Source organism: Lampris incognitus, chromosome 13 (assembly GCF_029633865.1).
Source record: "Lampris incognitus isolate fLamInc1 chromosome 13, fLamInc1.hap2, whole genome shotgun sequence".
NCBI lineage: Eukaryota > Metazoa > Chordata > Actinopteri > Lampriformes > Lampridae > Lampris > Lampris incognitus.
The window spans coordinates 36070495-36095671 of NC_079223.1; the positions used below are offsets into that span (position 1 = coordinate 36070495).

Sequence of the window (25177 nt, forward strand, 5' to 3'; positions counted from 1 at the left end):
CATGTGAATTTCATATGGTTTTTACTGCAAGAAGAGACGTCTTTGTTTCTGTAACGGTGGGGGGGGGGGGCGTGCAGGAACTGAGGACCCAAGTTCAGATGAGAGAACAGGTGAAACAAACGGTTTAATAGCAGGAAACACGAGGGTATCAGGAACAGGAACAGGAACACACACACACACACACACACACACACACACACACACACACACACACACACACACACACACACACACACACACACACACACACATATATATAAGCAATCGTCAGCAATCATAAGCAATTATCAGCTGATGATTCCTTATGGCATGAAACAGGCTTGTACTGTCTCATAATCATGATCTTCCACAGATCATCAGTTTACACACACACACACACACACACACACACACACACACACACACACACACACACACACACACACACACAGAAGTAGCTTGGCATACACAAACACACACGTATATGCACATTTATTAAGGCTGGGCCTCACACACACACACACACACACAGCACCTTACATCCCACACTATTTATTATTATTACTGCCTTTTTGTTCTGTTTTGTTATTTTATTGCTATTGCTGCTGCAGTGTCGAGGAGCTGAAACTCAAGAGTTTTACTCTCTTATACTTTTATAATGAGACGTAACAAATAAAGAATCTTGACTCTTGAATAAAGAATTTATTTGAATCACTGGATTATTTTGCTCCTTATTTGTTGAGCACTTTTCTCACCACTGAGTGTTTCTTTCAACAAAATATTTATACACACACACACACCACACGACATGACACGGTGTGCTCAGACAGCAAACAAACTAAATACACAGAAACTTAATTGAATAATCAACAACAGCTTTTGGGCAAACGGGTAACGGAGAAAAACTGGATAGGATTCAGGACTGGGGTGGTGTTGTCAGAGCCGGACCAGACAGGAGACACAGGAACCAGGAGTGGAGTTACCGGGACCGGGAGCAGCCACGAAAGTGTCTTTTATTATCATCATCATCATCACTATTATCATTATTATGTTCCTGTTGTTATCGCCAGCAAGCAGTATCATGGCGGAGAGCCTATTCATATCAAGCAACGCGGGTGGAGAGACATAGTCGTGGGTCACGGTACCCCTGCCGGAACCCCCCCCCCCCGGTCCTGGACCTTGTCGTCTTGGATCAGCAGATCGAGACCCGACGGAAGCACAGAGCTGGCTCACATCCGCGGTCTGTGACGGTCGTGCGCAGGACCGGACGCGACAGGTCGGACGTGGTTTAGTTGTCAGACTGCAGTCGGTCCCCATCAGCGACGGAGGGAGCCCGCCGTGTCCATCTCCAGATAGCATATCGAAGACAGACAGAAGGAAAGAAGAAGAAGAAGAAGAAGAAGAAGAAGATGAAGAAGAAGGGAGAAAAAAAAGTTGGACACTGAGGGAAGACGCGACCGGATTCAAACGCGGTCTCGGTGGTCGGGGAGGTCTTCGCAGTTGCGTTTGTGAGGAACATCGTGTTTAGGTGAGTCTGAATAGTCTGACGATGCATAGCAGCTAATAAAAGTAGTTTTGCATGCCCTGCTATACACAGGCTGCTGCACGAGACCGGACTGGACGCTGGTCTAGCCCTGGAAAACAAAGGCGCATGTTCGCTTCTGGAGTTTTGTCATCTATCTTGTTTCTTTACCTGTATTTATGAAGTTACAGTTGGGGGAAAATAAAGTGAGTCCGTTCTACTAAGCAGCAGATTAACTTTTTCTTCTGTAACACTTAATTTTAACAGTATGCAAATGTCGGCTTGAATTCCCATCGTACAAATTACATCACAGCTTTTAGCGTTATGAATCCTGTAGCCAAATCACTCAAACATGCGGGGGATTGGAAGCTGTTTCTATCGCAGTATGCTCTCTCTCACAGCTGCTCTCTGTAACCTGCACACGTTCTGCTGGATTCATCGTGTCCATCAGCGTGCATCTCGTTTGTTTCATTTTTTTCTATTGATTGACTTCCCCAAACTGGTCAATTACTTGAACTTTGCATCGACTATATTAAATCAACTGGTTGCGTAGCGTGTCTGGTGAAATGCATCCGGTTTGGTGTGGAAGTCTTGTGTTTTCACTAGTTTGTCAGTTTTTTGTACATCATTCAGCTGTTTCCCCTTAAGATGCGATTCTCTGGTCTGGAACATTGTGTGTGTGTGTGTGTGTGTGTGTGTGTGTGTGTGTGTGTGTGTGTGTGTGTGTGTGTGTCACTCTCAGCTGGAGGGGGAGGACGAACTCTAAAACCGCTGGCTACAGAGCACAGCACTCATTCACATACAGTCTCTCTCTCTCTCGCTCTCTCTCTCTCTCTCTCTCTCACTCTCTCTCTCACGCACACACGCACGCACTCACTCATTCAGTCTTGGATATACACCTTCCATGTTTTGACAGGACTTTGTAACTGCAAGTTTCCTGGTATCTCCAGCTGTTTGTGAGATAAAGGAGAGGAGAGAAAATGAAGTGGAAATAATGGAAAATGGGGAGCGGGGGCTGGTGGTGGAGTGAGAGTCCCTGGCACTGTAAGGAGACATCTTTGTTTTATGCTTACAAGGCCTAGTTTAATATATGGGTTAGTTTGGAGTTGGAACTGTAAAACGCAGGTGGTTTGATTGGACCATAAATAATCCTAACAGGAAATGATATGAACGCTGAGGGGACAGAGGCGTGCCTAAGAGCACCGCTATCTCCCTCTCCTTCGCTCTCTCTCTGTCCTCCATGATAAACAATATCTGTGCAAAAGATTTGGGGGTTGGACTTTGTGTTTCTACAACTACAGGAGTTTGAGGTAATACACACACACACACACACACACACACACACACACACACACACACACACACTATAAATGCTAATTCTCAGGATTCAACCCTCTCATACTGTGTCTACTTGCTCTCATAAACATGTCATGAGGAGGCCTATGGCATCACGTCACCAGACCATAATGTTAGCTTACTACTCCGCCATCACACCACCTTACCGGGAGACCCTCTATCATCCCGTCTTGTCACAACGACACGGACCGGGGAGGTGAATCATTGAGGGGGAGGAGGGGGAGTGCAGAAAGAGAGAGAGAGGGCGCAGCTGTGAGGACTAGGTGGGGGCAGATGGGGGTGGGGTGGTGGCAGAATAAATACAGAGCGGGGGGGCTGCATGTAGCGTTAACCAAGCTGTCAGGCTAGAGCAGCTAAAGAGGAGGAGGGAGAGGAGGGGAGGGGGGTGCGATGCTGGGAGATCATTCTTACGTCACATGGCTGCTTCACGCGGCAGACAGGCTAAAGTGTCTCGCAGATAGGGACGTGTGAAGCAGCCGAGTGAGAAGAAAATGACCAAAGTCATGGTCGGTATGCTTTTGATATTATGTAGTAATGACTGTAGTAGAGCAGTGTCCTACAACAATTTTTTTTTTTTAGCCATGAGGCAGGCACACTATACTTCTTTAATCCACGGCGGTGGAAATCAGCACACAGCCTTTTTTGCCTTAGGCTTCCATGGTCGAGTAAACCACCCGGACAACTGGGACTATTGTGTGTGTGTGCATCATGATGGTAAATATGTGTGAGTCTAAACTGGAACATGGCCAATGGCAACATCACAGCCGATGTGCATCTAGCAGCGCTGCTCTGAAGGATGGAGAACGGGTAACGCATCAAAAGAGCCCCAAGTTGCTTTATTTGAAGCTTCGTTTCCACGATAGACCTTTGAAACGTCATGAACTTTCAACTCAATGTAAATGTAAACATTAGTTCAACCTTAACTTAGAAATGTGTACATTAAGGGCATCCAGGTAGCATAGCGGTCTATTCCGTTGCCTACCAACATGGGGATCAGCGGTTCGAATCCCCATGTTACCTCCGGCTTGGTCGGGCATCCCTACCGACACAACTGGCTGTTTCTGCAGGTGGGAAGCTGGATGTGGGTGTGTGTCCTGGTCGCTGCACTAGCGCCTCCTCTGGTCAGTCGGGGGCCTGTTCGGGGGGGGAGGGGGAGCTGGGTTGAATAGCATGATCCTCCCACACACTACGTCCCCCTGGCGAAACTCCTCACTGTCAGGTGAAAAGAAGCGGCTGGCGACTCTACATGTATCAGAGGAGATATGTGGTAGTCTGCAGCCCTCTCCGGATCAGCAGAGGGGGTGGAGCAATGACCGGGACGTTTTGGAAGAGTGGAGTAATTGGTCAGATACAATTGGGGAGGAAAAAGGGGGGGGAGCAAGAATTGTGTACTTTATTGGTACACATTAGCATCTCGTCTATGCAACATCACATGTGCTTACATATAGCTAAGCGAATAACCCACGTTTCACTGCTATCGAGCGGGTAATCCCATCCACCACCTGTGCTCATTTTGCCAAATGCATTTCCAGGCATCTGGCTTTTAAATAAGGATGGGGAGACATTTTATTTTACCTCAATGATGATGTCAGGAAGTGGTTGCAATGCAAAGAAGCTTGGAGGACTGTCGGTTGGGTTGTGTGATTCCCTCTTGTGCATCGTGATATAACCATATAGCCCTGAACCTCAACGCACAAACTGCTCAGCGCCTTCCACTGTCCAGTGTTGAATTATATTATTGTATAGGTTCTGCTTTCTGAAACAATACTGACCTTTTGTGAGAAACAGCTTGTGTGTCTATGTGCATACATGTGGAGGGTGTTTTGTGCAGGAGGCTGTAAAGGACACCGAAAGACAACCAAAGGGAGAATCAGTGTGGCTTGAAAATATTTTCTCTTGGTTTCATCTTTCGCTCCCCTCTCTGATTCATTTCGTGTCTTGAGTTTCATGACAAGCTGAAAGGTCGGTCTGGTTTCTCCGTCTGCATATTTCTGGTCGAGCACACTGGGATGTCAACCGCCATGTTGATATTACAGATTTCCAATAAGACGTGAGGGCTGAGTATACCGTTGCTTTGCTCTGCTTTTATTGACACGCAAGCTGTCAGGTCACTTTCACAGAGTCTCTGATTTGTTTAATGTGACTGACACCTTGGGGTGTTATTGTTGCTGTTGGGTTCACTGTGTGAATACACACAAGTCAGCCTGTGTGATGTTAGCTGGAGTCCTGCACGTGAGAACGTGGATGTGTACATTAAGATTCCCATCAGAGTTTTCGGTTGTCGGCCCATAAAACAAGGCAAGACAAAGACCTCAGCAGGACAGAGACGAGCTGTCAGTGGACTCAGCATGTGCACATAGACACACACAAACATGCACTATATGCACGTGTGCGCACACACTTCTCACGTGCACACATTTTATACCCTGTATTTGAAAAGGGGTAATTAGTAGCTGCCTGGGTCTGCAGTGACCTTTCCCTTCCTTCTGTTAAAGTCCCTTTTTGGACTGGAAGTGTGGCTCCAACATCACTTCTGCTTTGTTAATGTTAATGCTGTTTGACTGGAGATATTGTTCGTTCTGAAAATGGTTGCCTGGGGTCATGATACAAAAACTAACAGTGTGCCACCACTAAACAAAAAAAAAGGTGCACGTTTTATATGTCTTGATATACTCAAATAGTTGTAGTCATATGAAGAAACCAAGTGGACAATATATCATTTCCCTCACTGCACCAGATTTCTGCAATCTGTCATGAAACTCAGTGAGATTACTCCATGAATCACCTAACTCCCAAAAAAAATAATAATGGTGAAATGGTAATGAATATTGTTCTTGATGACAGATAGAATTTTGATTCCAATGGCTACAGGATAATTTCTACTGATTATTCACATTGGCATGCTTTATTGTTTAAAGACATGATGGTATATACTGAAAATATATGATTCGCTGCAAAAATATATTTGTTCGAAGTTAAACATTAGCTATAAAGAGAAGCATATGCCATCAAATCTGTTCTAGCATACAATGTGTAGCATTTTGTAACGCACCAAATTGGGATACCAGGGGCAAGATATCCCCACTTGATATGAGAGAGAGAGAGACAGAGAGAGAGAGACAGAGAGAGAGATGTTACATTCTGGAGATGTAGTCATGGCCAAAGATAAAGACTGCACCTGTCACTAGGGATGGCAGAAAGGAGGACTGATTTGCCACAGAGAAAATAGAGATGGTGCTCCTCTTATCTGCTACTGATGTCCACCGATGATGAATGGTGGACGCCTTAAGCATTTGGAATACAATAAATGCCTCCAGGATTTTCTATTGATGATAGAAAGGGAGCGACGTAGGCCCCGTCCACTGCTGCACTTGAAATGGCTCCCTTGGCATATTCCTCAGATGCTCTGCACAAAATGGTCTGTTACCCAAGAGAAAGAAGACCCCCCTCAGTAGTGTAGTTCAGTTGGCTTGCTTTTCTTTTCTTTTTCTTTTTTTTTTATGGGCATGGTGCAACAAAACACAGAATTCCCATATTATGAAAGGATCAGCCGTAAAGCCTTACCGTTTTCAAGTCTAGTAGGTTTGTCTTGTTTCGTTATCCCATCAGGGCAGTTTTCCTGATTTACGCCTGGTTTACTTTTACAGCTTCTAAGCTGCATCATGGCGTCGACTCTGCCTTACACGGCGGCATGGAGATATTTATTTGTCTAGATTTCTAAAGAGAGATGAACATCAATTTAGTTTAAGTGGATTGCTAATGTACTCGAAGGGAATTTGCAATAACACCGTTTCAATCTCATTTAAATTGATACAGATAGCCCACTGATTGCTTGACTTCATGCACCAATAGAAATGAGATGACCGTTTGTGTAATAATTTGATTCATCGGGCTCTGTGAAGTCTGCTATGAAACAATGTCGTGAAGGCAACAGATCAACATGACAAATAATGAGCATCTTGATGACCTCCAGGGATTAAGGTTTTATGGCTACATGTAAATATAAAGAGAGCCATAGTATCTTCCCGTTACGATGCTGATCTAACTAGGGCAGCAGATATAAGTCCATATAACTTGAGTTATATAACTGCAGTTTAAATCAACCTCCTAAAAGGAAGGAATCTGAGGAGAATGTGTTCTAAATATGTCATCATAGTTTTTTTCTTTGTTAACGGTTGAATTATTGCAATTGTTTTTCAGATCAGGGCTAAGTCAGGTCAACTTCAGTGATAAAAACACCAAGAATGGTTCAAGATGAGACTTTTGTTTCTGTATGTGATAGTTGATGGATTATAAATTACAGTGTATGGAAACTGCATTAGAAAACCCTATCCCATTACTAATCTTCCCTTTGCAAATCCACTCTAATTGATCTGTTTTCGAATTTGTATCTGTTCTCTGAACCTGCAGGGATCAAGCTAGCCTCTGATCAGTGGCGCTTGGTCTTGCGTTGCCAGACCTATCTCCATACTTCATTTTAGCACTGGAGAAAGGTCTGGCTGAACCCATTATCATTCTGGTATAGGGGGAAAACAACGCTCTGGCTTGTTACGATTTCTTAAAATCGATCACAATCATCTTGGGCGGCACTAAGCCCAGGATGCAACGACGGGGAACTTGTTTGGGTGGAACATTTGCGCATGGGGAGTCGAGCCCTGGCATCATTCTTCTTCTTCTTCCGGCTGTTCCCATTAGGGGTCGCCACAGCAGATCATCCGTTTCCATCTCTTCCTGTCCTCTGCATCTTCCTCTGTCACGCCAGCCATCTGCATGTCCTCCCTCACCACAGCCATAAACCTCCTCTTTGGCCTTCCTCTTTTCCTCTTCTGCTGAAGTTAAGACATGTACGAAATCAACTCCGACTTATGATGGCCGTGTCAGAAAACACATCAGCGTCAGGCATGAGAGTCTTGTGAAACGGAGTCTGGGCTTTTCCCAAAGTGTGGTGTGTGTGTCTCTATATATACGTGTATATTTTTACAACCATTCACCACCAAGCAGGCCTGCCTTACCGCACGACCCAAATCTTCATCAAAACTTGCCATTTTTCAGTGTGTAGCTTGCTAGCTCGGAGGTTGTTGTTTCACATATAACGACAGGGACTTTGAAAATGGTAACGTGCAGATGGCGGAAGGGGAGGAGCATTCCGACTGACATAGTCGGCCAATAGCAGGTTTATACCCACAGCCTACTTCCTGTGAGGCAGACTAAGTGGAATTTCCCACCTGTTTGCATTCCTTCCCTATCTACACTTGACATGAAAGCAAGTCAACTAAGATTGTCATTTCAGTCACTTTGGCAAAGTGTTATGCACATTACGTGATGTATTGTTGATTTTTCATATGCATACTGATATTGATGAACAGGTCTCTGCAGAAAAGTCAAGTTCAAAATGAATGATGTCTGTCACAGAGAAGACGAATTAAAACATTTTAAAAACTATAGCGCATAGAGGAGCTTTTTTAAGATCCAAACAAAGGTGATGAAAGCAGGGCTTACTTCGATGATTCTGAAACTGCTGATAGCCATAAGGTGGGATTTTTAATTGTAATATGAAGCCCACTCAGGTCAAGTCATTGATATGTGCAGGCACGAGAAGCCTGTCTGTCAAACTACCAAGTCAGGTCAAATCTGTAGGGGGGAAAGCAGTTTTCTTTTTGAGCAAATTTTAAGGGTGGGTGGAGGCTATGATGTTCATTTCATCCCCTACAGTCTGGCAGTTAAGACTGAGAGCGTAAGACGTGTGGTCTGTCGTGGATGATTACAGAGATAACTAGTGGAGTGGAGTATGGAGCCAAGGAAAGGTCAGTTTATCACCAGATCTTCCCCATGAGCCCCTCAGCTGCCTGGCGTGGCTACGTGGAATCGGGGTCAACCAGCCCAGCCAGTGGCCTGTCATTATCAAGTTGTCAACTAACCTTGTCATTACCTCCTCTGACTACCACACTTTGACTTAAACCCAGCCCGAAACCGACCCGTGAACTCACAAACTGCCTCGCTGTGTAAAACATCCTGTCGAACGGAATGGAAGAAGATTCAAAGAGTGTTTTGATGCGGATCAATCAGATTGCTGTCGGAAACTGATAGCCCAGATGGCGGGCAGCGATGTGCTCTAAAAGCCTTTACACTCTGTAAGAAGAGACAGAATCAATGTGCAGTGGAGTACTTCTACTTATAATGGACATCCCTGGGCAGAGGTCTGGCGCAGATCATCACATTAGTATCTGGAGTGATAAAGTACGCCAACCGCTCCAGACAGTCAGTCAGACGGTATTTTCTTTCAACACTTGTGTTTGTTCAACAGTTGACCCGAGGCCATCTTTCCCTTCGGGCAAAGATTTAGACACTTCATAGTTGCTTAATCACAGATTGCATAGCAGGCTTAGTAATAAAAAATAGGCCATGAAAATTTGAACACCCCTCTCACAGCGGTTTACCTTTTAAATGAAACAAATCACAGCTGTGCAAGATGGAAAGTAGATTTTCAGCGCAAAAAAAAATTATAAACAGATGGCGCGCTAACAATTTAAGGCAGTTTTCACCTATCCATCCATCAATCCAGAGCCTCCCACGGACGGCTCTTAAGAACCACTCTGCACCCCCCCGCCCCCCTTTCCTCTCTCATTCTCATTGTGAGGAGAGGAAATCAAGTGGCCTCATATGTCACACGGTGTCACCTCGCTGCTGTCAGGACTCTGATGTATGGGCGACATTCGAAGTCTGTGCTGAAACAGCAGACCACACGCACACACACACACGCGCACACACACACACACTTGATTGATGGCTGACACAAGTATTTGGCCCAGGAACAAGTCTCATTGCCTGGCCAGCAGATAAATGAGTTTAGTTGGTTAGCAGACTGTCACCCCTGCGGTTGTCCCGTGGGAACACAAGCAAGCACCGGAGGCAGTTAGTGTTCTGAAAGGAAAAAATAGAAATCAGTAAAGTTTTTTTTTTTTAATTTTAGTCAAAATACTGTGATGAGGAACACATTTCTTGCCTCCTTGAAATGTTCTGCAGAAGAAAAACGGGAGGGAAACTGTAACCGTTTTCCCCATACCTACTTGGAAATTGGAAATCAATCGCATTTTCTGAGAAACAAAGGCTGCACCTGGCTGCAAGTTTCAAAGCCATTGATTAAGTTGTCTGCTCATTTACTTGGATTGGAAACCAGATTTGTGCCACTGAGGGAAGCAAACACAAGATATTGACCCAGTGTTCAGGGCCTTTCTGTGGTTCACATGGAATTTTTTTTTCCTCAGAGGAATTTTTTTTAGAGACCCTCAAATATGTACTTATCTTTATCATAGTCAACATCTGGTAACTGAACGAAAACAGAAAAGCCGGTAACTCTCGACTCGCTCACACCCGCGTCAGTAGATCTCAGTGGAGGTGCGAGCGTGGTACTGCGCAGCACCGCCGAGCTAATAATATCAGCAAGGATCTGTCGCTGACACAGAGTTGTTTGGATGTGTGTCTGATTTATAGATTAGATTATTTCCAAACTTCTCGGCCAGCCTGCTGATGAGTTGCAAGAGTAGCGAAGTCTGCCTGAGAGGATGCGCCTGGCAGATGACCCCTTGGCAGAGCGAGTGCCCCACAGACAGCAGTGCCCTCCCCCACTTTCCCTGCGTCAGCTGACTCCGACAGCTTGGATACTGTGGTCAGCTTGGGTACTGTGTCTCGTCAAGACGGAGACAACAGCCAGGGGGGTGATGGTGGGGGTGATGGGGGGTGGGGGAACAGGAAAGAAAGCCTTTGGCCATGACAAAGGGTTTGGGTTGTGTGTCTCTCCGACTCTGTTTGTCCGTCTGTCTGCCTGTCAAAACTGGTAGTCTATCTATGCCTATGTGTCTGTCCATCTGTCTTATTTTCTCTTGCTTTTTCTCCATCTCCCACGCTCTCTGTCTCACCTTGTGTCTGTTTATCTATTGATGAACTGTCCATCTGTCTGTCTGTGTTGCTTTTTCTCTGTCTGTCATGTTTTCTATGTCTCTCTGTGTCTATTTATATCTATTGATACACTTTTTGTCTGTCTGTCTTCCTTACTGTCCGTCTGTTTGCCCCTCTCTCTCTCTCTCTCTCTCTCTCTCTGTCTGCCCATCTCTGTCTGCATGCCTGTCCGTGTTTCATTGTCTTTCTCTTGTTTTTTTTTTCTCTGTCTCTCTCGTGCCCTCTATGTCTCTCTCTGTGTCTGTGTTTATATCTATTGACATAGAAAATCTCTTGACTGGTGAAAATATGAGATAGTTCCTTCCTTTTAATCTCTGACAGATGTCGGTCTGTCCCACTCCATTTTCCAAGCACAAACACACAAACAAACACACACACACACACACACACACACACACACACACACACACACACACACACACACACACACACACACACACACACACACACACACACACACGTGTTGGGCCCTGATCTTCCCAGAACTCTTTTGGGAACCTCTGGGCTGCTGTCCCAGCCATGGTCACGCTAACATAACTCCCACCAACCCCACTTCCAGGCCAAAACTCCGTGTTCCCACCACATGTGAATTGCCAGTATCCCCTGCGCTCCTTCTCCCGTGGCCTGGAAGCCGTCCTGGTGTATTGGAAGTTCCAGCAGATTTCAAATATGCAATATTCACAATTTATTATGTGATGCTGTCACTGCTAACGCCCTGCTTTCCAGATGTATGGCATGTAATGGAGAACTGTCGCACTAAAACGGAAAAGTTGTTTTTTGTCGGGACTGTACAGCGCTTTCTGTGATCGGACACGGAGCGGTTTCGCTGAGGTGTTGTCTGCCTTTGTGTCTCCTTGCCTTTGTCTGCTTTGCATTATTCCGAAGAGGATTGGTTATGGAGGATTGTGCCCATCTGCTGAGTGAGATTTCTTGGAGGTGAGAGAGAGGGTACGAAGAGAAAGAAGGCGAGATGGGAGGGGGCCATCTCCTTTTGCTACTAATCAGCGGAAAAAGTGAAATCAAGTTCCTAGTTTGAAAAACTTAGAGAGAGAGAGGGACTTAGTTTTGTGTCTTGGCGTGCACACAAGTTAAAACTGCACACATGCGCATCTGTGTGTACTTATGAGTGAATTCATCTCGTTGAGTTTTTGAACTGCTGCATTGCACAATGAGTGTCACTCTTGCAGGAATCATCAAGCCTTCCCAAGCTTCTCTGAAATGTCCAATTCAAAGGACGTATTGTCCACATAAGCCTTTTGATATTCATATTAATAACAGGGTTGATCAGCGTACAGCTCGGTGTGTTTGGGGTCTCGCCGCGGCTGCCTCCCCAGACCGAGAACTCACGGAAATAGGTCAAAGTTTAATAGAGCGTCCTGTCTGAAATGGAGGATTGGGGAGGTCGGGGTCAGGGGGGGCTGGTTAAAGGGTTCCTTGGTACCAGGAACCCCCTTCAACTCCTTTCACCTTCCCTCTGCTAATGCTATCCAGTCCATGTTTAAAAAAAAAAGGGTAACCTCAGGTTGAGTACTGATTATTTCTGAACCACTGACGGGTTCACGTTGTAATGCTGGGAATGTTGCAAAGAAAAGCTTTGATGGACAATAATTAGCAACTCAAAAACGGTACAATATGAGTTCTAGAATAACTTTAGCAATCATACTGCAAAGGTCACATTTGCGAAAGGCGTTTACTTTGTATTTATAATGAACTTGTTCAGATTTGCCAAGAACGGACGGATACTATGTGAAGTCATATCCCAGGCTGCCCTGTAGTCAAAAGCACAAGAGTACAGAAAAGGTTGTTTGGGTGCGAGGGAGCTGGGTGGAGAAGAGGTCAGACTGCCATACTGAATAGGTTCGCCTGGGGCTAGCGCCGAGGAGCCTGGCTGGGTGTTAAGGGGGTGATAGCTGTTTATTGAGGGGTCCTTGCGGAAATTAGGCCAACTCTGTCTGGGAATCTGACCAGGCGTGCTGGATGGGGCCCTTGGTGCTGACCCACTAAGCATGGAGTTCAGATCATCATGGGTTGATCCTGTATCCAAAGCCCTCATATTTAAGTATTTACCAACGTATGAGGAGATAAGTTCTGGTTTGTTGGATCCAGTTCAAGCTTATCATATGTTAAGTTAAACACAAATGTCATAGCTTTACACTTTTCTCTGGCCTCGGGCTAAATCTGTGGCATCTTGAAGAAACATGGCAAAGAATCCGAATATTAGTTGTTTTCTGTGCAGTTTTGTTTGATAGGAATATTTCCTGTTCATTTCCTCTCCTTCCTACCAGGGGCTGGTATGCTTGTGTTATGCAAGAAAGCTTTGAACAATCGAATGGTATCCTTAATGTGAGGGTAAAGCAACAAGAAAGGAGGGACTGATACCGTCTGCAAGTGTCTTGGTGTTTAAACTATAAATCATGTTATGGCTCATCTGTTGTATCTGAAAGAGCCATCATTTATCATGCAACCAGGGGCATCTTGGTGTGTTCAGTGTTTATGATGGCTCTGGCTCATCATCCGAGCATAACTTTGTGCTTCCTGTCACTCAAGTATGAGGGATGAATGTTATTGGGTGGAGGGAAAGGAAAGGGAGGTGTGGAGGGGGAGTGGAATGGTGTTGATGGAGAATGAGATCATGAACATCACATGTTGTACTGCTTTCTGCTCCTTCTACTGTATCCTCATCGTTTCCTGCAGAACATGAAGGAAGAGTTTACATGGATGGATGGATGGAATGATGGATGGATGGATGGATGGATGAACTGGGTAGTTGATTGGATGAATTGGGTAGGTGGATGGATGGATGGATGGATGGATTAGGTAGGTGAATGGATGGATGGATGGATGGATGGGTTGGCAGATGGATTGATGGGTGGCGGGTGGGTGGGAAAGTGAATAGGTGGATGGATGGGTGGATTGAAGGGAAGGTGGATGGATGGATGGATGGATGATGGATGGATGGATGTGGAGACAGAGTGAGGCGAGGGGAGGTGAGAGAGTTATGTCCCTTCTGATTTATTATGCAGTGCTGGGAAGGGATAAGCCTCACTTACATAACACCCCCCCCATCCAATATCCTCCTTTCTCCCCCTCTCCTTCTGTTCCCCGCACCCTCCTCCTTTCTGAGAAGACAAGATTGTTTTTTATTAAGTTTCTCTTCAAATAATCTCATATGCTTTTGGCTGTTTGTTTGTTTGCTTATTGCCTCTGGAACAAGACCTCAGAGACAACCTTCACCATCCCTTTCAACCCAAAGCTAACCACCGGGAAGAGGCGAAGTTCCAAGGAGACAGAAAACAGAGGAGGAGGGTACGACAGGCATGGGAAGACACCGACAGTAAGTAAGATCAGAGAGGCGATTAGAAAAAAATGGAGATTCTGGAGAGGGAGGGAAGAAAAAGTGATGAAATGTAGGCAAGAGGAGGAAAACAAAACAACAAAAAAAGCGGAGAGAGAAGGCTGACAGTGATAAAAGGCCAACAGAGAAACAATTGGGAGGAGAAGAGAAGGAAAAGGGAACAGGAAAAAATAGGGGGATGAAAGGAACATTGGGGGTGGAAGAGATCTAGTCTATTTATAGCTTATCCCTGCTGTTGAGTTAGACCGCCCGGCCCCAGCACAGCACCACACCGCACCACAAAGCTCAGCACCCATGTCAGTCCTCACGTCAGCCCCCATCAGGTCTACACACACACACACACACACACACACACACACACACACACACACACACACACACACACACACACACACACACACACACACACACACACACACACACACACACACATATATATATATGGTGGCGCAGTGGTTAGCGCGGTCGCCTCACAGCAAGAAGGTCCTGGGTTCAAGCCCCGAGGTAGTCCAACCTTGGTGGGTCATCCCTGGTCGTCCTGTGTGGAATTTGCATGTTCTCCCCGTGTCTGCGTAGGTTTCCTCTGGGGGCTCCGGTTTCCTCCCACAGTCCAAACACATGTAAGTCAGGTGAATTGGCTGTACTAAATTGTCCCTAGCAATGAATGGGTGTGTGTGTGTGTGTGTGTGTGTCGGCCTTGTGATGGCCTGGCGGCCTGTCCAGGGTGTCTCCCCGCCTGCTGCCTAATGACTGCTGGAATAGGCTCCAGCATCCCCGCGACCCTGAGAGCAGGATAAACAGTCAAGATAATGGATTGATATATATATAGTGTTTTTTTTTTCCAAAACCGTCAGTGGTGTTTAGTGCTTGACTAATGAGCGGAATATCAACACGGATACAGGAAAAAAGATTTTAATACATAGCAGTACAGGCCTGTTCGTGTGTCTCGCACTCATAAGCCGCTAAAAAAAAAAAAAAAAAAAAAAAATACAGGAAAAAAGGTATTAAAATCTTTTTTCCTGTATCCGTGTTCATATATATATATATATAGGACCTCTCCTACCATAGGGGACACAAGAGAAAAACCGGAGGCGCTAGGGTTAACAGTCAGAGTGTGCCTGTGCTCTGCGTCTGAGATAAATATGCTGTGAAAGACCGGTGAAATTACTCGCAACTCAACTCAGCGGGGTGGGTGGATGTGGGGGTGGGGGTTGTGGTGGGGGGTGGCATCAGGAGATAAATGGCGAGCCTGAAAGATTAGTGGGGTCATTTGGATTCATACATGCACCTGTGTGCATACGTGCACAGACAGACACTTATGCACACGCAGACACACTTTGTACATAGACAAGCATTGCAAGTGGGAATATGGGCATGTAAACACACACACACACACACACACACACACACACACACACACACACACACACACACACACAAAAACACACCAAACTTACAAAATGTGTTTGGTCCACTGTCTCCACTTGTGTTTACTTTTTCATTATAAACAGAGATTCCTTTTGCAGCTCTTCTCTTTTTATTAAATGAACACATGTGAATGTGCAGGTGAGAACATCCACTCCAGTGCAGCGAGAGAGAGAGAGAGAGAGAGAGAGAGAGAGAGAGAGAGAGAGAGAGAGAGAGACAAATAGAGCATGGAAGAGTGGGAGAGACTGTCCCCCTGTAGCCGTGTCTTTCTGTCGGCGTCCCTTACAGCTTGCTCTGTTGACGTCACTATCCATGTAAAATTTGGTCGCTGGAGGCCGAGTGACTCTGGTCGCTCTCTCTCTCTTTCTCTCTGTCTCTCTGTATCTCTCTTTCTTTCTCTGTCTGTGTCTCTCTCTCTAATTCAAATTCAAAAGTGCTTTATTGGCATGACAAATAGGCACTTGTATTGCCAAAGCAGTCATTACAAACAGAACAACAAATCAGAACATATACCGAACATGTACGTATACACAGACAGATACAAGCAATCAGAACATATACAGGTGCAGTATAAAAACCCGATTCAAATCAATTCAAATCTATTTTATTTGTATAGCCCAATATCACAAATGACAAATTTGTCTCAGTGGGCTTAACAGCAACACAACGTCCTGTCCTTAGACTCTCTCATCGGATAAGGAACAACTCCCTGAAAAACCCCTTTAACAGGGAGAAAAAATAGGAAGAAACCTCAGGGTGAGCAACAGAGGAGGGATCTCTCTCCCAAGACGGACAGTGTGCAGTGGATGCTGCGTCTGCACAATTTACACAATACAACATGTATAGAGGATAACACAATTATAATGGACTTTATAATATAATGAATTTATAATGAATTTATGAAGAATGATGCGCAGGACGCCAAGCAGTGTCCAGACGCCAGCGGAACAGTCCAGGACCCAAGCCACGCGACCAGCATCACCATGTAAAAAAGATATATATATACACTCACTGGCCACTTTATTAGGTACACCTTGCTAGTACCGGGTTGGACCCCCTTTTGCCTTCAGAACTGCCTTAATCCTTCGTGGCATAGATTCAACAAGGTACTGGAAACATTCCTCAGAGAGTTTGGTCCATATTGACATGATAGCATCACGCAGTTGCTGCAGATTTGTCGGCTGCACATCCATGATGCGAATCTCTCGGTCCACCACATCCCAAAGGTGCTCTATTGGATTGAGATCTGGTGACTGTGGAGGCCATTTGAGTACAGTGAACTCATTGTCATGTTCAAGAAACCAGTCTGAGATGATTCGAGCTTTATGACATGGCGCGTTATCCTGCTGGAAGTAGCCATCAGAAGATGGGAACACTGTGGTCATAAAGGGATGGACATGGTCAGCAACAATACTCAGGTAGGCTGTGGCGTTGACACGATACTCAATTGGTACTAAGGGGCCCAAAGTGTGCCAAGAAAATATCCCCCACACCATTACACCACCACCACCAGCCTGAACCGTTGATACAAGGCAGGATGGATCCATGCTTTTGTAACCTGCACGACAGGGGAATGGGCCTATGCTTGCGCAGGGACAGTTTACAGTCTAATGTCTAAGTTCAGTGGAGATTGGTGTAGGTTTTTTTCTAGACCGGATTCTAGTACTCACCCCAAAGACAACACACACACTCGTGGGTATAGTTTACAATAAAAAAACCAATTTATTTCAACAGTTCAAAGTAAAGTTATTTCAATATCAATACTAAATTAGATGTGTTATATATATATATATATATATATTACTCTATTATACTTTTTAAAAGTTCTTCCTAATATTCTATTTATTGTCTATATCTATCTATATTCTATTTTATACCCTTCTAATATATTACTCATGCAGCCATATTCTACACTAACAAATTAAAGAAAATAATCCAAAATAAAGTATGAGTGCACTCAAAGAAAATAATAAAGAAAAGAAAAGGGGGAATGATTCAGTCTTCCAATCTGTGCAAGGTGCAATGTCCAGATCCTACCACAATCACAGGGGCAAGTTAATGTAGAGGCGATGATGATGAATCCAAATCCGGGGCGATGATGGGGGCAATCCAAAGGGGGTATCCAAGGGTTCCAAAAGGGTGTAGCAAGGGGGGTTGTTCGGGGTACTAAAAAACCAGTCAGGATTCCAGCAGCGTACAAAACACAAGAGAAAAGAGTCTTCCTTCTTCCTTCAACGGGAGATCATCTGTCTTTGGATAAAATCAAGATATCCTACGTAAATGGCTATGATTACATGGAACACAGAAAGCTGTTTACTTTTTAGCTTTGGCTAGCGGCTCACCAAGGAAGCTTCGTGGGAGGGATCTTTTTTGTCGTAGTTCAAATGTCCTGTAGCTCAAATATCCGTAGTTCAAATATCAATAATTCAGGTATCCATAGTCAAAGTTGTCCGTATTTCTAAATATCCGTATTTCTCTTCGCTATTGTCGATGGTTGTTTGCATGGTTTAAACTCTGTAGCTCGTGTGCCTCCTAGAGGCTACTCGTGGAACTTACATACGTCACAGGGTACATGTAATCATGTGGGTTACATTCTCCCCCTCTAAACCGCATCAGTCTCTGCATGCATCTAAACACTGTATGGTCTTGCAGAGGGCACTCTAGAAGAATCAGGGACATTTCTGCCCAAACTTTCGAAAAATGAGGCCATGGCTAGGACTAAAGGTCTTCCTAGTTCACCATAACAGAGTCTCTTAGGGGGATGTCTTTCTCTGATAGATCTTCTGATCGGTTCGCTCTCAGACGGGTTTCCGTCAGACAGGTCAGCCTGGCCTGTCACACCAGTGGGCGGTGCACTCTCGGGTTCAAGTGGGTTGTTTTCAGGTGAACGTCCTTCAATAGGTCCAAATTGAGGTACAACAGTAGTGGATGATGCGGGGTCTCCCTCAGGTAAGTGTCTTCGAACAGGTTGAGAGAATTCATCTGTGACTACTTCTGTCTCACGCCCAATTGGTTTCTTTTCAAGTAACTGATTGTGAACAGACTCAGGGGTATGGGGTACTTCACTAAGGAGTGGACTATCAGATTGGGAGAACTCCGACGGACTTGGATTCAACCCGACTGGGTTCAACAGTTCCGTGGCACGTGCTAGAGGGGTGGCCTGTGTGGTTGTCCTAATGCTTTGGGGAAACCTTGTGGAGATCTGTGGATAGCAATCCTCATCCTCGTCACTGCTGGGCATATCTGGGTCAACAATATTGTCGTGCCTGGTCTGCTGCGAGACTGTTTCCCTGCGTCTCAGCCTCCTTGTTGGTAAGTTTGTGTCAGGTTCTGAGACTTTATCTGTAACAGGTAGAAAGCCGCAGGGCAGAAGAAGGTCTCTGTGAAGGGTACGGTGTGGACCTTCACCCTGTTCTTGCTTGACGACATACACTGGGCCATCTCCCATCCTCTTCACCACAGTATGGACTTCCTTTTCCCATCTGTCCGCAAGTTTATGTTTTCCTCTTAAATTGACATTCTTCACCAGGACTCTATCTCCGGTAACAAGTTCTGCGGCTCTGATCTTTTTATCAAACCTGGCTTTATTCTTCTCTCCCATCTTCTTAGAGCTTTCAGAAGCAAGTGCATAGCTGTCTTGGAGGCGCTGTCGAAGATGTTTAACATACTCTGAATGCGACTTGAATCCAATTTGGTCTGGTGTAAGGCCTAGAACCAGATCAATGGGTAGTCTTGGCTGTCTACCAAACAACAATTCATATGGAGAGTAGCCTGTGGTGTCATTTTTCGTGCAATTGTATGCATGGACTAGCGGTTTGACAAAGTCCCTCCAATGATATTTATCCTTGTCTTCTAGTGTCCCGAGCATGCTGAGAAGGGTCCTGTTAAATCTCTCGACAGGGTTTCCACGTGGATGGTATGGCGTGGTTCTGATCTTTTCGGTTCCAATCAGACAGCACAACTCCTTGATGGTGTGGGATTCAAAATCTCTCCCCTGGTCACTGAGAAGGCGACTTGGAAAACCATACTGTACAATGAAGTTTTCCCACAGTGTTTTGGCAACCGTATTCGCCTTTTGGTCTTTCGTGGGGATGGCAACGGCAAACTTGGTGAAGTGATCCGTGATGACGAGGATGTTTCTAGTGTCCTTACTATCAGGCTCAATACAGAGGTAATCCATACACACCAGTTCAAGGGGATAACTGGTCTGTATATTCTCCATATGAGCAGCATGCTGGGAATTGGCTTTCCGCCTCACGCATCTTTCACAAGTCCTACACTTCTGTTCAACAGACTGAAACATCTTTGGCCAGAAAAATCTGGAACGAACAAGATGAAGGACACGCTGAGCGCCAAGATGACCGACTTCATCATGAAGGCCTTGCAATGCTCTTTCTCTGTGGCTACTAGGCAGCACCAGCTGATAGATCTGATTCCCACGATCAAGACATTTCCTGAACAGTACTCCATCTATAAGCTCTAGTCTATTCCATTCTCTAAGGAGCAGCTTGACTTCTGACAGTTCAGAGGACATCTCTTGAAAAGTGGGTTTTCGGTTTCCTTGAATGAAACTGATCACACGTCTGATAGATGGATCCTGTCTTTGAGACTGATACCAGTCATTGTGAGTCATTCCAGGGAGGGTGCCTTGTCCAGAGAACACAAAGTCATCAGGGATGGCAGAAGCATCTAAAGCTAAGGATTCAGCAAGAATGGGGAGTTCTGGCTGCAAATAGTCAGCCAAAGTGGTCACAGAGTGGCGTTGACATAAAGCAGACAGCATGTCACCAGAAACAGTTTTGCTTTCTCCATCCAAAACCCTTTGCTTCAGCTCTTCTATCCTCGCTTTCTCCTGCTTGAACTCCTCATCTTCTTCTGACGGACTCTGGGGTCTTCTGGACAACCCATCGGCATCTTGATTGCTGATCCCAGCCCTATACTTTATGGTGAATCTGTAGGTTGACAGAGCGGCTAACCAGCGATGTCCTGCTGCATCAAGCTTTGCTGTGGTCAACACATAAGTTAGGGGGTTATTGTCTGTTAAAACCTGAAATTCTGTTCCATAGAGGTAATCATGGAATTTCTCACAGATGGCCCATTTCAAGGCGAGGTACTCTTGCTTGTGGGCAGGATAGTTTTGTTCACTTCTGGATAGTCCTCTGCTGGCATAAGCTACAACCCTCAGCTTCCCATCGTGTTCCTGATAGAGCGCAGCACCGAGACCATCGCGGCTGGCATCAGTATGCAGGACGTAAGGAAGATTGGGATTGGCGAAGGCAAGAACAGGGGCCGAAGTCAGTTTATCTATGAGAGTTCTAAAAGCAACGTCACACTCTTCAGTCCACTCATTTCCAAAAGGTAAGGTGGGATTGATGGAAGTCTTGACCCTGTCCTTCTTGTAAATCTTCCCTCTTTTCCTTTGAGCAACATAGCCAGCAGTTAGAGCATTCAATGGGTTTGCTATTTTAGAGTACCCTTCCACAAAACGTCGGTAATATCCAGCAAATCCTAGGAAGCATTTGAGCTCTTTTCTGTTGGTGGGTTGAGGCCATTCTCTCAAAGCAGAGACTTTGCTTGGATCTGTGTGGACTCCATTGGCATCTACAACATGGCCAAGGTATTTAACAGAAGTCTGGAAAAAATGGCATTTTTCAGGGGACAACTTTAGGCCATAGTCTTTGAGCCGGTTCAACACTTTCATCAATCTGGCCTCGTGCTCTTCTAGTGTGTCAGAGAAGACAATCAGGTCATCCAGAAATACTAGTACTTCATTGAGATGCAGGTCTCCAACACATTTCTCCATCAGTCTCTGAAAGGTGCTTGGTGCATTTGTCACACCTTGGGGCATACGATTAAACTCATAGAAGCCTAGAGGGCAGACAAAAGCGGTCTTGTGCTTATCTTCCTCTGCAACTTCTACTTGATAGTAGCCTGACTTCAGATCCATGACAGAAAACCATTTGGCTCCACTAAGAGCAGAGAAGGTGTCTTCGATGTTGGGGAGAGCATAGGCATCTTTGATCGTTCTCATGTTCAGCTTCCTGAAATCTATGCAGAGTCTTATTGCACCATTCTTCTTCTTGACAACTACAATGGGGGAAGCAAATGGAGACTCTGACTCGCGAATAATTCCAGCGTCTAGCAGCTCTCTTAGGTGTTGTTTGACAGCTTCTCTGTCAGAGGGATGAATGGGTCTGGGTCGCTCTCTAAAAGGGGCCTCATCCTGGAGTCGGATGCGATGTTTTACTGCAGTCGTATGACCATGAGACAAGTCATCAACAGCAAACACCTCTGGCATGCTGTTCAGCTGGTGTGTGATCCGTTTTTTCCACTCTTCTGGAATGGGGGAATCTTCCAAATCAAAGTTGGTGGTATTACTCTGAGACTGAGGGATGTCAGGCACAGTCATATTTTGGGATTCAGACGGCATCACATACTGTGCTACCATCATTTCAGCTATCACCTGCCTTGGATGCAGTGTGACACTACGATCAGTCACATTTCTGAGAATGACAGGAATCTTGTTTAAAGATCGAAGTGGAGTTTCTATCAAGGAATTTTCAACGAACACTCCACCAGGTAAGGAAACGGTTTCAGGGGATTCGACCACGAAAAGGGAACGTGGGAAATGTTTCTTCACTCTGACATCTCCAAAGACAGACACTTTTCTTCCTGGTGGAATGGTGACAGGATGGCGTCCATGCAACTTAACATGATTGGCTGAAATCTCTTCCTGATGACTTAGGGCAACATGCTGGAACAGCAAGATACAGTCACTATTGATATTGGGCCTTTGTAAGAATTCTCTTCCATGCTTTTCTATGCCACCTTCATATAATCTGTCAAGGACATTGGTTCCAATCAATAGGGGAATCCGAGTGTTAAAATGGCAATTTGGCACAATGAGAACTAATGAAGAGACCTGTTCAGCTACGCCAGTGATGCTGCTGGGGAAGGAGATGAGGGCTTGGATATAACCCTGGTAAGGAACATGTTGGCCACCTGCACCTTCTATCTGGAAAAGAGTCTGAATGGGCTGGATGGGGAGGAACGATAAGTGGTTCAAGTAGAATGTCTCTGAAATGGTTGTTACTTGGGAACCGGTGTCAAGGATTGATTCACATTCTATTCCTTCAATGGAGACAGATGCAGTGCAGCGTGGCCCTACAAGTTCACAGGGAAGGGATAGGCTATTTTGGTATCTTTGTCTGTATCTATTTTTTCTTGTCTGGGTTCTATTCATAATATCATTAATGGGTTTGGGACTGTTATGCTGGTACTTAGCTCCTGAACGTCCCGAAACAGGAGCTGCTACTAGTTTAAAGGCATGGAGGTGAGGGTATGCGTATTCCTGTGAGCTTCACATTTTTGTCTCAGCTTGGTGTTCTTTTGATGGACAAGAGCGGGGTTGGGGGCACTCACACAGTGGGCAGCAATGTGACCATCTCCACCACATTTAAAGCAGAACCATGGCTTGGGAAAACGACGCGTGTAAATTCGAGGTGTGGAGGCATTCATGACCATGCAGCTGGTTTCAATCTGAGTTCTGTTTGGCTGTGGTTCTTCCTTGATGGACAGGGTTGCAATTTGTTTCTTTAACTCAGCTACCTCATCGCGGAGTTTCTGTGTGTCTTCATTTTTGTTTTCGGCTGGGGCTTCGATTCCATAAACAGTGTGGGCATGCACTGAAGCTTTTGAGCTCCCTAGATGTTTCTTCATCCTATCTAGTTTAGCTGAACGACGGCCTTCTTCTGTCCTAAGCTGATGAAGCAATTCAGGAAATGAGGGTGGGCTATTTTTTTCTGTTCAAGCTGAAGACCTAAAATCAACGAGTGGTCCCAGCATCCTCTGCAGAACTGTCTTATTAAGTGTTTTTCTGAATCTACAAGTGAAGCTCCCCCTCTAGAGATGACTTTAGTGAGGAGGGTCTGAAGTCTGAATAAATAATCAGATGGCTTCTCTCCAGAATTCTGGTTTGCACTCAAGAATGCAGCAAAAAGCTCTTCTCCATCTTCTACGACTCCAAAGGCTGATTCGATGTGGTTTACGTACGCAACAGGGTTTGCATTGACACCAAGCGGTTTCACCATGTCAGAAGCTGGACCAACCAAACTCTCTAGAACCTTTCTGATTTTTTGTGAATCGGTGACATAGGTGTCACTTAGAAGCAGCTCAACTTGAGTTCTCCAAGCTTCATAATCTACTTCCCCATTTGGCTTTGGAAGCCTACCTGAGAAGGTTCGAATTTTACTTGGGCTACTGTATGGTTTTGTTGACTCATTCTTAATAACATGTTCTACTACTACGTTCTGGATGCTCGGGGGATTAATGATGTCTTCTTCAAGGCTCATTGAATTACGCATGGATGAGTGTGTGGTTGGAGCACGGTGAATGTCAGATATAGATGGCCGTCTGTTACATTCTTGGGTCATGCTAGGCGTGTGCTCAACATCAATGCTAGGCTTAGTGTCTTGCATAGGGCTGTGTTCCGGTAAAGACGTGTTGTCAGTTTTCTGTGATGCTGTAGACCGAATGCGCCTCAGTTCATTTTTTAAGATGGAGGCATAGCCTGACATGGCACTACCACCAATAGCGCTGAGTTCTTCGAGATATTGCTGGGCTAAGTCTTTGCCTATTTCCTCTTGACATATTTGTCTAATTGTTCTGACATTCCATAGAGTAGTTGGATCAACAGGGCTAGGTATAAGGCCAAGGGTATCTGGGGTTATCCTGGTGATTGACTTTTCACACTCAAATTCTATTATTACCCTACCATTAGGTTGGTTGGGCTCATCCACAACTCTGATGCAGGATGAGATCTTCCCATGTTGTTCGAAGAAGCTTATTATCGTTTCGGCAGAGCTCATTTCATTGACACCTTCAACTAATAAGCAGTTTTGTCCATGGACTTTATACTGATTGCAAAGATCCATATTGACTGTGTTATTTTCAAAATAAAAAAATATATAATCAAGTATTTTATAGAGAGGTGTGGTCAGTGGGGTAGTATATGGCCTGAAACGCTAATTAACCAATCTCCTGGCTGGCTCGCCAACTTTCTGTAACCTGCACGACAGGGGAATGGGCCTATGCTTGCGCAGGGACAGTTTACAGTCTAATGTCTAAGTTCAGTGGAGATTGGTGTAGGTTTTTTTCTAGACCGGATTCTAGTACTCACCCCAAAGACAACACACACACTCGTGGGTATAGTTTACAATAAAAAAACCAATTTATTTCAACAGTTCAAAGTAAAGTTATTTCAATATCAATACTAAATTAGATGTGTTATATATATATATATATATATATATATATATATATTACTCTATTATACTTTTTAAAAGTTCTTCCTAATATTCTATTTATTGTCTATATCTATCTATATTCTATTTTATACCCTTCTAATATATTACTCATGCAGCCATATTCTACACTAACAAATTAAAGAAAATAATCCAAAATAAAGTATGAGTGCACTCAAAGAAAATAATAAAGAAAAGAAAAGGGGGAATGATTCAGTCTTCCAATCTGTGCAAGGTGCAATGTCCAGATCCTACCACAATCACAGGGGCAAGTTAATG

At 44.9% G+C, this 25177-nt stretch overlaps 1 protein-coding gene across 4 annotated transcripts in view; it reads left to right on the forward strand.

Annotated features, from left to right (window-relative positions):
• Positions 1-1248: 1248 nt before the first annotated feature.
• The window catches only part of lzts2a (leucine zipper, putative tumor suppressor 2a), a 60210-nt gene continuing 36281 nt past the window's right edge, over positions 1249-25177 (forward strand). For 2 of the 4 annotated variants that reach the window (XM_056291355.1, XM_056291358.1), the window contains exons 1-2: positions 1249-1507; positions 14028-14147. The gene's annotated coding sequence lies outside the window, so the exon portion shown is untranslated. Of the gene's footprint in view, positions 1508-11693; positions 11750-14027; positions 14148-25177 lie in introns of those variants that run through there. The other 2 variants (XM_056291357.1, XM_056291356.1) reach the window with 2 other exon arrangements.